This window comes from Hippichthys cyanospilos, chromosome 19, assembly GCF_059441005.1.
Source record: "Hippichthys cyanospilos isolate Australia breed blue-spotted pipefish chromosome 19, RoL_Hcya_1.0, whole genome shotgun sequence".
In the NCBI taxonomy this organism is placed as follows: domain Eukaryota; kingdom Metazoa; phylum Chordata; class Actinopteri; order Syngnathiformes; family Syngnathidae; genus Hippichthys; species Hippichthys cyanospilos.
Genome location: NC_142387.1, coordinates 10622292 through 10635753, shown reverse-complemented (window position 1 = coordinate 10635753; position 13462 = coordinate 10622292). Strand labels below are relative to the sequence as shown.

Sequence of the window (13462 nt, the reverse complement as noted above, 5' to 3'; positions counted from 1 at the left end):
AGATCTGTGCTATTCAACAATGAATATATTATCTGGTTCAGTATTCTTTTTGTCATGAAAATTCAGCTTTGGTTTTATGCCGTTGAGAATCTCAATGTAGTTGGGAAGTGTGAGGTGCGATAAAAGTTGTTTACAGTAGAAAATGGAGCCGCTCGCTGAGGTATGCAACTACTTTGCATGACAAAAGAGGGAAACGGGAACAGGGAAAATTAATTATTCACCTGATTTTTTCCATTTAGCCGGACAATGTAACAACCCTGTTTTTTTTTTCTTTTTTTCATTTTTTCAGCCTCTATAGGGAAAATGGTACTGAAGCAGACTTTATAAGGCATACCAATCAACATTCTGCCTGAGAGAGGAGAAAAAAAAAAGGCATATTAATTAGGAAGTTATTTCTCCCAGCTACAGTGCAGAAAAGATTCATGAGATTCTTTTTTGTAGCTTATCAGAACATGTTACAGGTTTGCAATTTGGAGCTTTTATCTCTGCGCATTTCACAGGTAGACAATCCCCCGAAGCATGAGTCGTCGTTGTGCGATGAAACCAATAAGCTCAAACGTAGCCTTGAGCACAACTGTTATTGCTTTCTAAATAATGCAAGATAATCAAGCAAGCAGGCATTTGCATTGCAGAAGTTAAATAAGAAAACGAATCAAAGAGTTCATCTGTATTGAAAACGAATATGATTTAGTACTCGAAAAATAAATGTGTTTAATGTACTAAAGGGGAAAAAATACTGGAACAAAGACAGAAAAATGCAGATATTGCGGGCCAGCTTGCTGACCCTATGAGGTGATTTTTGAATGTCACACTTAAAGTAAGAGTCCTGATCCATATATAAGGCGCACCAGATAAGGCGCAACATAAGGCTTTTTTTTTTAAATTAGGCTTTTAGGTGCGCCTTATAGTGCGGAAAAATACGGTACATTGTCCAGCACAACTGATCCTGAAGGCTTTGTGCAGATTTGATCAATAGGGCAGCAAATAAAAGCTCAAATCATAACAAAAAAATACAAATACTCAACCTTGACTTACTGGAAGCAGAGTGTAGCTAAGAGAACCTGCTAAACTTTCATGAACAAAATATCTGCTGAGATGGGTGTTCTGGCCAGATCTATGAGACCTAAATATTCTCAACAACATGAAAGTCTTAAATAATTTCGTTGAGACTTAGAAAAGATGGGATGAAATGCATATGGAAGCTTTTAAATGGCCATTCATGAATGGCCTCACTTGATTTGCAGCCAATCAGTGAATGTTTAAGAGCAGATAATCACTGTTTACATGCAGCTCTGCAGCAATTCACTTTCCGTGCAACCGATGTGACCTCCAACATGATTATTTTTCATATAACAGCCTTCATTCTAATTATTGTTCTGCACATACAAAAACGCACACAGTCCCTATAAAGGATAATACAATTCAAGGATTTTACTTGTTGGATACGTTATTTCTCAAGCACAATTTTAATCTATATTTTTATCAAACTTTATTATGTTTAAGGCCTAAATTCAACAAGTGAATACAAAAAGGACTATTTGCCCATTTTGTATTAAAAAAAAAATCCCAAGGCCATAACTGCGCTCACAAAGAAGCAAAATTAGTGTGAATTCCCAGTTTATTAAGTCACAGACGCACTACTAAAAATGAAGGCGTATTTTTAATGAATTCATATATTAATCACGGCTGGCTGCAGATGTTCTTGTGCGCCCCCGTTGCAAAAGGTCAGACTCTTTTCCAGTTAGACAACACATACTAATTATTGAAACAATGCACAGAAGATGTCAATGTACCTTGAATTCAACATTCCCTCCACTCAACATTTCCACATCACTTGGTTCAAATTACGCAGAAGGTTATGTGTGTGTTAGTGAAAAGTGACGGTAGTGATGGCTAAATCAGTTTCAGAAGCTACAGAACACATGAGAACCTTAAATCTAGATTTAAGATTTTCAACAAATACATATGATTCAAGTTTCCTGCCCAAAGACGGCTTGGATAGGCACCAGCTTTTTCCCCGCCCACTTTTGGCTTCATGCCCCCCTCCACCCACATAGAAATACACAAGCAGAAAAATAATCGACTTACCCCATCTCCCGATTCTTTTCTTGCTTTCTTGTACAGTATGTTAAGGAGTTCTGGAATGTTGCCTTTAGAGGCGAGCGCGGAACTTGGACGTTTCCAGTCTGTCAAGCCTGAACTTGTCAGTTAAATTGTCCTCCTAGAAAAGAGTTTACTCATAAATTTGTGCTTATGTTGCTGGGTTTTTCTAAATATCAATAGAGGAAAACGATTGGCTTATCAACTGATAATTGATCATTTGAATGAGGTGTGTAGAATGAAGGGAAACCCAAAAGGCGGGGTTGTGGCTCTCGAGGACCGAACCAGGTCACCCCTGGCTTACATTCTTCTCGCCTTATCTTTTCAAACCATACAAATACAAAGTCAAGCAATACTGAGCCCGCCGTTATTTGTTAGCTTAAACACAGAAACAACAAACCTTTCCATAACGTCCGTGAACAAGCTGGGATAAACTTAGCTTCTACCTGATACAGAAAAGAGTCAAAATGTGTTAAACATTATTCCTTGACAGAGATGACTACTTTTCCATTAGCAAGTGCTTTGGCAGGATCTTGTGGTATATTAGGGTATTGCAGGGTAAATACTGTATTGCGGATATGCTTTATTGGCAATCACGATTTTGGCTACCACGATTAATCAAGCTGATCCTCTGAGATATCAACCTTTAAAATGCTGGCTATGTACATGCCAAATCAAGCACTTTATCATTCTGCCACCAGGGGAACGTTTCCCACATGTTTGCATAACAAAAACCTCTGCCTCTCACCCTAATATATTATTTACCAGTGTGAAATGGCGTAGAGTTTCTCACCTGATTCCAAATATATACAGTGCTATTTTGAAAAATCTGATGTGCAAAAAAATGGAATAAATTCGGTTTGAAACAACCTAAAATGACATTATGACTGCTAATTTATTAAAAATTGCTCAAAAGCAAATAGTGTGCTTGGTTATAAGTAGGCTTTTTTTGTTGTTTCTCAGCTGTTTGTTCTGTTTGTTTGTTCTCAGCAAGTAAGTTAGGTATGTTGCCCTGTGTGCCAAGTTTTTGCCATGTCTTGGGTGAATGCGTTTGAATTATGATTCATGTACTTATTTTAGTGTATTATTATTATTTGTAAGTATTGGGCCTTGAAGCCTTGTTTATATACTGCTTGTTTAAAAAAAAGGCAATAAAATAGACATGTTTGACCAAACATGGTGAATAAACGTGATTAATAATCACGATTTCAATATTGACCAAAATAATCTTCATTATTATTTTGGCCATAATCGTGCAGTTCAATTTTGAGGTTGACATGTATGAAAACTCCATGCACCAGGATTTACAGCCAGCATCAAACGCCAATGAATCATGGATGCCTTTTTGCTTGGTGCATGCACTCGTCGCTTGTCAGAAGTCATGAAAATGTGTCTCGGTAAAAGGCATGTATTTATATACATATTTTTATGCATCCATAAATTATCATGAGACTTGCACACAAATTGGAGAATATGGCCATAATGGAAAAAGTAAGCAGCAAGGAGTACGAGTAAGCAGCATGGAGTACAAATCCATTATTATAAATCCAAAAATGATAATACATGAACAAGAATTAATTTGAAATAACAAAAAAAGTTACTCATTCTCTTTTAAAGGTTAAACATTCAAAATTATAGCACGGTGACTAAATTATTATAGTGATTTGAGAGCCCTATTTTCAAAACATTTCACATTTTCTAGCATAGAATCATGTTTGATCAATTCTGAAATCAATTATTTCTGTCTCTGGCTCCAATTTTACCAGCCAATATTTTTCTGCCGTAAAAAGTTTAATAGGACAATAATTTCTACTGACAAATTTGCTATTGGTAATAAATCTTCAAGGGAGAGGGCGCTCCAAGAATAAAAAGCATGATGCTTCTGTCAGCGTTCCTGTAAAAATTATTTCACTCTTTTTTTTTTTTTTTCCCCCCTTTAACTGTGCATATCGATGATGAAAGACGCACCCGGATCTACACGTGGCCTCGAAGCCGACTTTTCTTTTTCTTCACGGTTACGGACGATAACTTTTTAATGAACTCACTTTTGCTGAATCCCGGTTCCATAGACTGAAGGAGGAGAAGGCTCCCCCCTTTTCTGCTTTCCCTCCGCTTCTCCTCACCTGTGGCCCGCTGCTCCATGGCCACCTTAAATCAAAGGAGTCAACTGTGATTTATCCGCAAGCTCTTGGGGTTCCTTTCAGCTGACTCTCGGAAATAACGGCAAACATAAATAGGGATATAAAATAAAAAAGGATGTCTGGATGCTACAGAGGACAAACTGCATTGTGAAACGGTAATAAAAGACTATAAGCCGCAATTTTTTTCTTGTGTTTTGAGACCTGCGGCTTATAGTCCAATGCGGCTTATCTGAGTTTTTTTTTTTTGCTAGTCACCAGCAAGCAAATGTGTGTAACTCGAAGTGTCAATTTATGGAACAACTATCAAATAGAACTGAAAAGATGTCAATCAATGGCTGTGCTCTAAAAGAGTTAAAACAATATATTATTTAAAAAAAAAAAAGTCTAAATTTAATAAGAGAATGTATAAAATTTGGGGTAAATTTGTGATGTGTATTTGTATATACAGTACACATTATATGTGATTTTATTTATGGTTGTATATGAATTAGAATAGTAACAATAGAATGTGTTATGTTCACTAAAATAAACTATAGACTATAGTCCAGTACAGCTTACAAAAATATTTTTTTTGCTCATATTTTGCAGCTGCGGCTTATATACCAGTGCGGCTTATAGTCCGGAAAATACGGTACTATTAGGTACGTCATTAATTCATAGTTCATTAGTTAAACTTTTGTGCTCTTCTTTTAAATGCAACTCAAGAAGATGAGAGCGAGGGTGAGCAAATCAAATACATGGCATGTAGAAAGTCGAGAAAAATATCGGCGATCTTTAAAAGCAGATACGCGTCTCAAAAAAAATAACAAAACTCATCTCAAGAGCTACAGTACATTTTAATGAGACGGATCACTGAGATGGAGTGTGCATTATGGATGGAATAAAAAGAGAGCAGATTGATTTCAGATCCAAACATTAGCTTCTCCCATTTTGTTATTTTTGGGGGAAAAGTGCAGCCTTTGAAGTTGTCTCTTACTTGATAATTCACTCCGGTATGAGAGCACAAGAGAGGAGAGATTCAAAAGAAAAGTGTTCTCAATCGAGCTTTCAAAAGGTAAGTGATGTCAGCGCGTCAGAGCCGACTCAATCCGGCTGCTGTAGCTAAAGGCTAATAACCGAGTGTTTGGGATAGAGCCTTGGATCAAACATGTCATTCAATGGATCACTGTTTTAATTTGAAAACCTTATTTGACTCAGTCAAGTAAATATTCCGCACTTTCGTCGACATCAAAAGGAGCCGGCACAACATCTAAAGCTGTGTTGTCATCCAGTACTTTAAATGGGCCCGTACGGCATACCGGTTGTTCTAAATTTTAGGCCTTCTCTACACGTATCCACAGCTTTTTAAACCCACATATTCTCCCATTACGCCCACATGGTGTGGTTTATTCGAAAAAAATAAATAGATATATAAATCGTAATTGCTGCTACACTAATCCGCATTTAACGGTTTTATTTATTTCCAAGCATGCAAAGCCACTAGGCGGCAGTAGTGTCACCAAATTCTGTCCAATCAGAAACAACTTGTCTCTTAAACCCGCTATTTATACCCGCATATTCTCCCATTCCATGTGGCTTTGTTTATTGAGGAAAAAAGTGCATTTTGTGATATTCAAATGAGTCCGTTAAGTAATTTGGGTAAAAACGTAAAAACGTCAGCTAATTACGCCACAAGCCTCCATTGTTGGTGCCTAACCGCTAACAGGAGTTATGAGGTGCGTTCAAATGCATCCAGACATTTCAAACTCAAGCAGAATTAAGTCATTTATTCTTATTTATTATGCATTACAGATTAATTTAGTAATTATTTATATTATTGACATGTTACCCACGATCAAATTTACCTGGCAACAGTCAAATAAGAAGCGTACCGGCACTCTATTTTTTTTCCCCTCACGCATAAAGCACTGGTGTAATTGCTTCCTTAAAAAGAGTTGTTAAAAGTGATTCCCAAACAAAGGCAAAAAAAAAAAAACTCGTAAAAATAACAGTGACATTTAAAACCAAACACTCACAGCTTTAATATTTGCACTGAGAAGCATATCAGAAGAGTCTGCCAAAAGGATTTCACTACCTATGACACACGCAAGCCACAAGCTGAGCAGCACTGTGTTTGTCTAAAAAAATATTGAGGACGTGGCACTTACGTTTGTCATTAGCATATTTTGGTCTTGTGTAATAATTAATGTTGAATATCCAGGTGCTTTGTGTGGTATCAATATGTAAGCTCAGCACTCAGTGTAAATGCTTATAAACCAAGTTTGCATCTAAGTTGCTTTGTGTATGAAAAGTACCATTCTAAATAAAGCTTACGTTGCGTTTTGTTTTGGGGGCGGGGCTTGTCAAAATGTTTGTCATGACCCACGTGCCTTTTGAATACAATCCACACATTAACAATGACAACAACAACAAAAAACAATGTTTATAACAAAACAAAAACCTGCTTGTCACAACCTGCAAACAAACAGCACCTTAATTTTAGTAAGTTTATTTAATGTTAGCGGCGTTTTATTTAATTGCGCACAGCTTGTTCAAGGGCATAATTGTCACTTCATTGGACTGCTTTTGTTGACTAATTTTAAACATGTCAAGGAAGAGAAAATGTTTCCTTACCTCTAACTTACAATGCTTTTAGCCGTGCTTTTAGAACTGCTCCATTTAGAAAGGTCCTTGAGATACCTTCTGTTGTACTCTATTAAATCAGATGAATTAAATTAACTCCAGCTGGTTACTTTCATTGTGGACATCAATTGAGAGGAAAAAAAAACACCACTTATTCACAACATTTTGACCACCTATTTTTAAATTATATACTGTGTATTCATATGTAGCAATAGTATGGTTTCGTATTGCGAGTATGTTTACATCTTTTGAAAGTTTACCTTTGTGGAGCGCCACTTCTTGATTGAAGTCAAATTGGCAGAAAAAGCGCTCAGTTGGGTAGTTCTTCAGAACGTACCAAAACCTCCACTATTATAGGGGTGATTTAAGGTATATTTCTCACATAGTTTTGGGGTACTACCATGTGTTTCCCCTTATATTTCTGAAATGGTATGATCAAGGTGCGTTGCCCCAGTTTCCCAATTATTGTCGTAATAAATATTCCAGTTCATTCAAACATCCAACCATCATCGGTCAGTAAAATAAACATTTCATTAGTTAATGTTTTGACATTATTTTCTTTTACAATATGCAGAAGATTAAAAAATAAATAAAACAATTTTCTTTTCAAATGCATATAATGCATAGCATTTAAAATTGAATAATGATATATTGGAACATATATATATATATATATATATATATATATATATATATATATATATATATATATATATATATATATATATATATATATATATTATTTTTTATTTTTTTTTATTTTTTTTTTTTTCCGCTGCAACCGGGCCAGTGTGCTAAACAAAAATCTACATATTACCCTACATACACTAAATGTTTTTTAGCTATATGCCTTTATACCGGTTTTGGAATGGGACATTTACAACAGATGTGAAAAGGAGAGTAGTGCAATAAATGAAATGCAAATTTATTAAATAATACAGGGTTTCTAATGAAGCTAGGAGTACATTTGAGCATCAGTCTGAGCAGGATAAGAAGCAAAACAAAGTACATTTCTGAATGATGAAGTGAAATGAAGTTTTCAAAGACAGGTATGGAGCGTGACACTAAATCAAAGTGACTTGTTTTTCATCGTCGGTCATTAAAAGGAGAGAAAGAAAAAGGCACCTTTAGCAAATTGAGAAGGCAAATACAGGCGTGATCCTCACAAGTCAGCCCCCTGCCCTTCACCCCCACAGCGCAGCGAGCAAGCAGAAAGACGGTTAAGGTACTTTGACATGAAATGCAGAGCAGATGGCACTCTGTGGGTTGCACCGGGTCGTGTCTGATATCGGAGGCCATGCTGCGTGAGACCGGGTACGCCTTGATTGGTGTCTGCCTGACCCGCTGCTCGCATGATTACCAATGTCACATGCGGCGGGATGGCAAGTCTTCTCGTTTGTGTGTTGACGGCATGCCCTGAAAAGTCTGCCCTGGATTGAGCCGTGTGGTCATCACATCATTTGACAGCAAATGGCGTGGCTTGATATCTCTGGGAAAAAAAAAAGGGAATCATGCAGAGCGAGGGAGATTATCAATGTGAATTTTAATTTGATCGCCACAAAGAATTGTAGGATGTTCTAGTGAAATTACTGAGGTATTTTTTATAAATTCCTTTTTTAACCTTGGCCTCACATTTTTTTTCATCTACTGTATTCATTAATATAGTATTGTTGTATATTATGTATTGTTACTGACTACAAAGTGTTTCACTCCAAACAGAAAAATACTTCTCAATTATTTTTGCAAAGACTCCACAAGCAAAGAGAAAATATTTTGCCCCGCCTCCACTACTCGCTGCGGTGACGATAAATTAAATCATCTATGAAAAGTACGATTGAACGTTTTAAATCAACTTTCAGCAAATGTTTATTTTTTACAGCACATAACGCAGGGTACAGTTAATTCTGAATCTGAAAAAAAAAGCTTAAAGTGCATCAAAGTGCCTGAAATAATAAATAAAAGCAAAAAACAATGTCAATCCTTCAAACTATGAAAAGTACTATTTAACTTTTTAAATCAACTTTCAGCAAATGTTTATTTTTTACAGCACATAACGCAGGTTACAGCTAATTCTGAATCTGAAAAAATAGCTTAAAATGCATCAAAGTGCCTGAAATGATTAAAAAAAAACAAAAAACGATGTAAATCCTTCAAACTAGAAATACCTTTGACCAACTGAACTGTTTGAAGCTGAAAAAAAATTAATGACTAAATAATAATAAATGTAAATTGATCTGGAACATTAACCAATATCTCGAATATTTGAACCTGAAGAAAGAGCCGGAATCTGAACACGAAGCCTGCATGTAAGGTGGACATGCTAACCAATGTTCCACCAGGCTAACCAAAATGTTCCAAATATGGTTTAAAAAAAAAAAAAAAAAAAGTATTTTGATAACGGGTTTGCCCTGCAAAGAATTCATTGAATTCCCAATGTTTTCTTTAAAAAAAATCAAAACTTTAACACTATTAGTTCCGAGCCTTAATAACATCTATGGGCCAATGACCAAGAAATATATCCAATATTTTCCTTTACCAACAGTTTATGAATGAATATTAAAAAGTTGAATTATAATAAAATCATTTAAGTGACTGTTTTTTTTGTTTTTAAATCCTGGTCAGTTTCCTTCACTTGTGCCTATTCATGTCATCATTGATGTAAAAATGAATGATTCCTTTACCTGTTGAAATTGAGCACCCGTGGGCATTTATGACATTTTTATCCGATCGTTGTCCTTTTGGAAATGTCCGAGAAATGCATAAATGTTTGCTTTATGTAAGCAATCCATCAATTCAGCAGTTGCAGCCTCATTGTCATTAAAATATCCTCAATGCGCACTTCTGATTCACAGATCTTTAAGTTTGCTTCAGTCATGCGGTGACGAGTATTGACGTTGCAATTGATTCAATCTATACGAGTAATCAAACTGATGAAGGCTACAATAAAAATGTTCGGGATTAATTTTGACTGAGGGAAGTCATCGGAGGATTCTGCTTTAACGCCTCAAATTGGATTTAAGTGACGAGGTGAAATGAGACACTGATAAAACAAGGACTTGAAAGCATTTATTTCATTATTAATTCTTCAACGGAATAAATGATAAACCCGATGAGATGTTTTGACACATTTTCGTCACCTGTATTATTCTTTAAGTCGATTTTCAGTTCCGCAAACGAAGCCGCCTCCCCGCTGCTTGTATCTTCCCCATCCAGGGGAATTGAAGTTTGGAATATTGATGCGTGTCGGAATATGATGCTTTTTGTTAACACCGCGCAGCCAAAAGACAGTAAATGAGATGAGAGCTCCCGGGAGGTAGAGCACATGCTTCAATTTGGCAGCTAGCTAGCTTACCTTTGACTCAAATGGAATTTAGTGTCACACAGACCTCAGCAGGCCACACAAAAATCCTGTCCAATGGGGACGAAAAAACTGCATAGTATCATGATGAATGTTAAATGTGTGCAAAATCAGATGCTTTCAAAGGGAGACTAAAATTATTTAGCCCTTAGAGTAGTAAAAAATTCACAATTTGTCCATATTTAATGAGATTTTTAAATGTACAATATCCTTTTTAAAACAGTCCTCCTCAAATGGGGGGCGTGAGGCGATGCTTGGGGGGTCACGGATGACCCCAGGGAAAAGGCATTGTTTTTACCATGTAGTGTAATTGCAAGAAAATAAGGATTGGCATATTTTTTTTGTATTTCAGGCAATTTGATGTACTTGGTTATTTTTTTCTGTTTTAGACTAACCTGTAACCTGTTTAAAAGCTGTTTGAAAAAAAGTATTTTAAACCAGTGTTTAATGTTCATTTAAATTGTTTTTCTTTTAAGTTTTGTTTTAGGTATACAGTAAAACTCCTATACAACAAAACCTGCATGTGCAAAAATACCCCACACCGTGAAAAAATCTCCATGCATTGAAGCCTTTCCCTCTTTATTACTTCCCCATACAATTAAAAATACCCCTGTTGCATAATACAAAATGTTTTTCTCTGCATTTACCTAGTTCTGAAATTCACTACAGCAAAAACAAGCCTGCAGCAAAAGTAGAGCTTAGTTTATGCTTGACGCCTCTGCACGCGTTTTGCAGCACTTCATACTCGGTGCGGCTTTTCCCCGCAGACAAACGATATTCTCCCATACTATAGGTGGCAGTAAATGGAGTCTACAGCTTACAAACAACATTGTAACAGAGGTAGAGAATCGTAGTAGATTCAACTCTCTTCCATACGTTTTTAAAAGACTCCTCATCTCTAACCAACGTGGGGCTCGCCTGGAGTTGTTTACAGTTTTTAGGTCACGGTAGTTCTTTTCAGCCAAATCATAAACGTGTTTGTACCAGCGAATTTCCATGAGCGATAGTTTGTCCACCATGTTTTCCGCTCGTGACGAAATTCCGGAAGGTATGGATAGGCTAGTTGGATGGTTTTGTTTTTAACTTAGTCAGATTGTAGATTGGACAACCTATATTTTATGTTTACGTTTGAGACATAGATTTGCTATAGTGAAAAGTCCCGTTGTGTAAAATTTCTGGCTGCAAACATAGTTTTGTCGGATTATTTAGTGTTCCTTCAAAATATCATTTTCATAATACATGTTTTTTTGCTGTTTTTTTGCTTTTACGTTGTTCTTTGTAACGTCTTTTTCTATAAAGCCCTAAAATCTCCCAAGCCCAGAATTCCATCGATGATAGACAATGGGCTAGCGGCCTCCTACTGTATATCACTGAACTCTCCACCAAGCTTCCTCCGTCAGGGACCGTGTGACCTAGCATCCCGTGGTTCAGAATGGCCGACGCGTCACCGCTGCCCTCGCTGCCTCCTCGCAACCGCTTACCTTTCGCAGTCACTGGCAGATGTCTCATATGCCTCCTAGCAACCACTGCAGCTGCTTCGCAACCAACCTGAAACACACTTGTGCACACACACTCACACCTGCTCTACGATAGCACTTTATTCACACTAGCAAATATGCATGTAACCACACGTATAAACACTTAATCCCTGCAAAAGCTGAACATGAATAAGAGCATCCGCTAGGATATTTGGTAAATATCCACGTGTCAGATCAAAAATATGAGCGTGTATTAGCCATCTCAATCACAAATCCGTTGGAAAATTTCATGTCTAACTGCATGTTTGCGCCCAAGCGACAGAAGCTGACACTAGCTGTCAAAACAGCTGATTAAATGTTACATACTCAAAAATTTGTTGCGCTTGAATGTGGGTCATTCAGCCTCAAATGAGGTTTTGTAAAGGTTTTATGTTCGTGAATTAGCAAGAGTATACAATAGTACTGTATTTTCTGCGTTAAAATGCATTTGATTTTCTCAAAAGCCTCATAATCTGGTAAGCTTTATACAGCACAAACTGTGCGTTTCCCTTTTGGGGAACAATAAAAATAACTTAATCGCCATGTAAGTTCTTCAATGTTTACCCCAAAATTTCAGTTATAAATATATTGTTTATAATAAAAAAAAAACATATTATAGCACTCTTTTGGAAATTTTGATGAGCTATATATATGCTCCAATTTTGAGTACAAAGCACAAAAATCGTGAGTTATGTAAAACCAAGTTCGATTTTATAAAAATAAATGAATAAATCTAGAAACAGTTTTTAAATCAACAAACAATATATTTTAAGGTTTTTGGTTGCAATTTGATATAGATACAGTGAAGTTGATACTCATAATCATAATCGTAATTATATTCTTTTAAACTCCTGACTTAATCTAGAGTCTTTTAATGTAATAATGTAAAAGGTTATTTTTCTCCAATTCTTATTCTTCATTTCTGATTGTCAAAGTTTGACAAAGTTTGACAGACTTAGCTGATTGCTCTGTTGACTTTCCCTTCAGCGCCACTCCATCTCATGGATCCATAACGCAACCCCAGTCACTACTGTAGCTTCTATTCTATGTGCCTTATAATGCGGTGCGTCCTATATCTGAAACCCATTTTAAAATAGGCCATTTGTTGAAGGTAAGCTTTACAGTCTGGAAACTATGGAGAACTGCCCTGACCATTTGGGTCCGGTGTGGATTGGCCGTTCTAGATTTTCCTGAATTTCCCCATGGCCAGCACACCCCTGCTTGGGACCATACTGCTAGTGAAAAGTTGCCGTATTGACGAATTAGTATTCTCAAGGAAGCCTATCGCAACATGCTCAATGTGGGAATATAATAAAAGTGCACGTTTGCTTAGCGATTAGGGATCTCAAAAATATTTCGGAAGACCTGGTTATATATAGAGGCACGGGGACGTCCTCATCGCTTAGTTAACCAAGTGTGAAATAGCTCTGCCTAAGTTAAGGAGGGGGACAACCATTAATACTGATAAAAACGGGACGAGGTGCTCTCAAGGTGAAATGTGACTGAGCACCAAGAAAGTGATTTATGTCACCTTCGCCTGCAATCCTGGATAAAGATCCTACATGCACACATACACACAAAGACACACACTTTTCAACCTTGTCTTACTTGGACTGTTATGTCTTTGATGGCACAATATTAAAGCCAAATCCTAGCGCTGATTCACTTCTAATAATGACACGCAGCTCAGGGCTTGATTCTTGAGCTCAGAAATTCATTTTAAC

General features: G+C 36.6%; 1 long non-coding RNA gene across 1 annotated transcript in view; it reads right to left on the bottom strand.

Moving 5' to 3' along the window:
• Positions 1-2087: 2087 nt before the first annotated feature.
• Positions 2088-13462, bottom strand: part of LOC148407870 (uncharacterized) — a 128971-nt gene continuing 117596 nt past the window's right edge. The window contains exons 3-4 of the long non-coding RNA XR_015863629.1: positions 4146-4248; positions 2088-2221 (exon numbers count right to left, since the gene is read on the bottom strand). This is a non-coding gene — a long non-coding RNA (uncharacterized LOC148407870). The remainder of the gene's footprint in view (positions 2222-4145; positions 4249-13462) is intronic.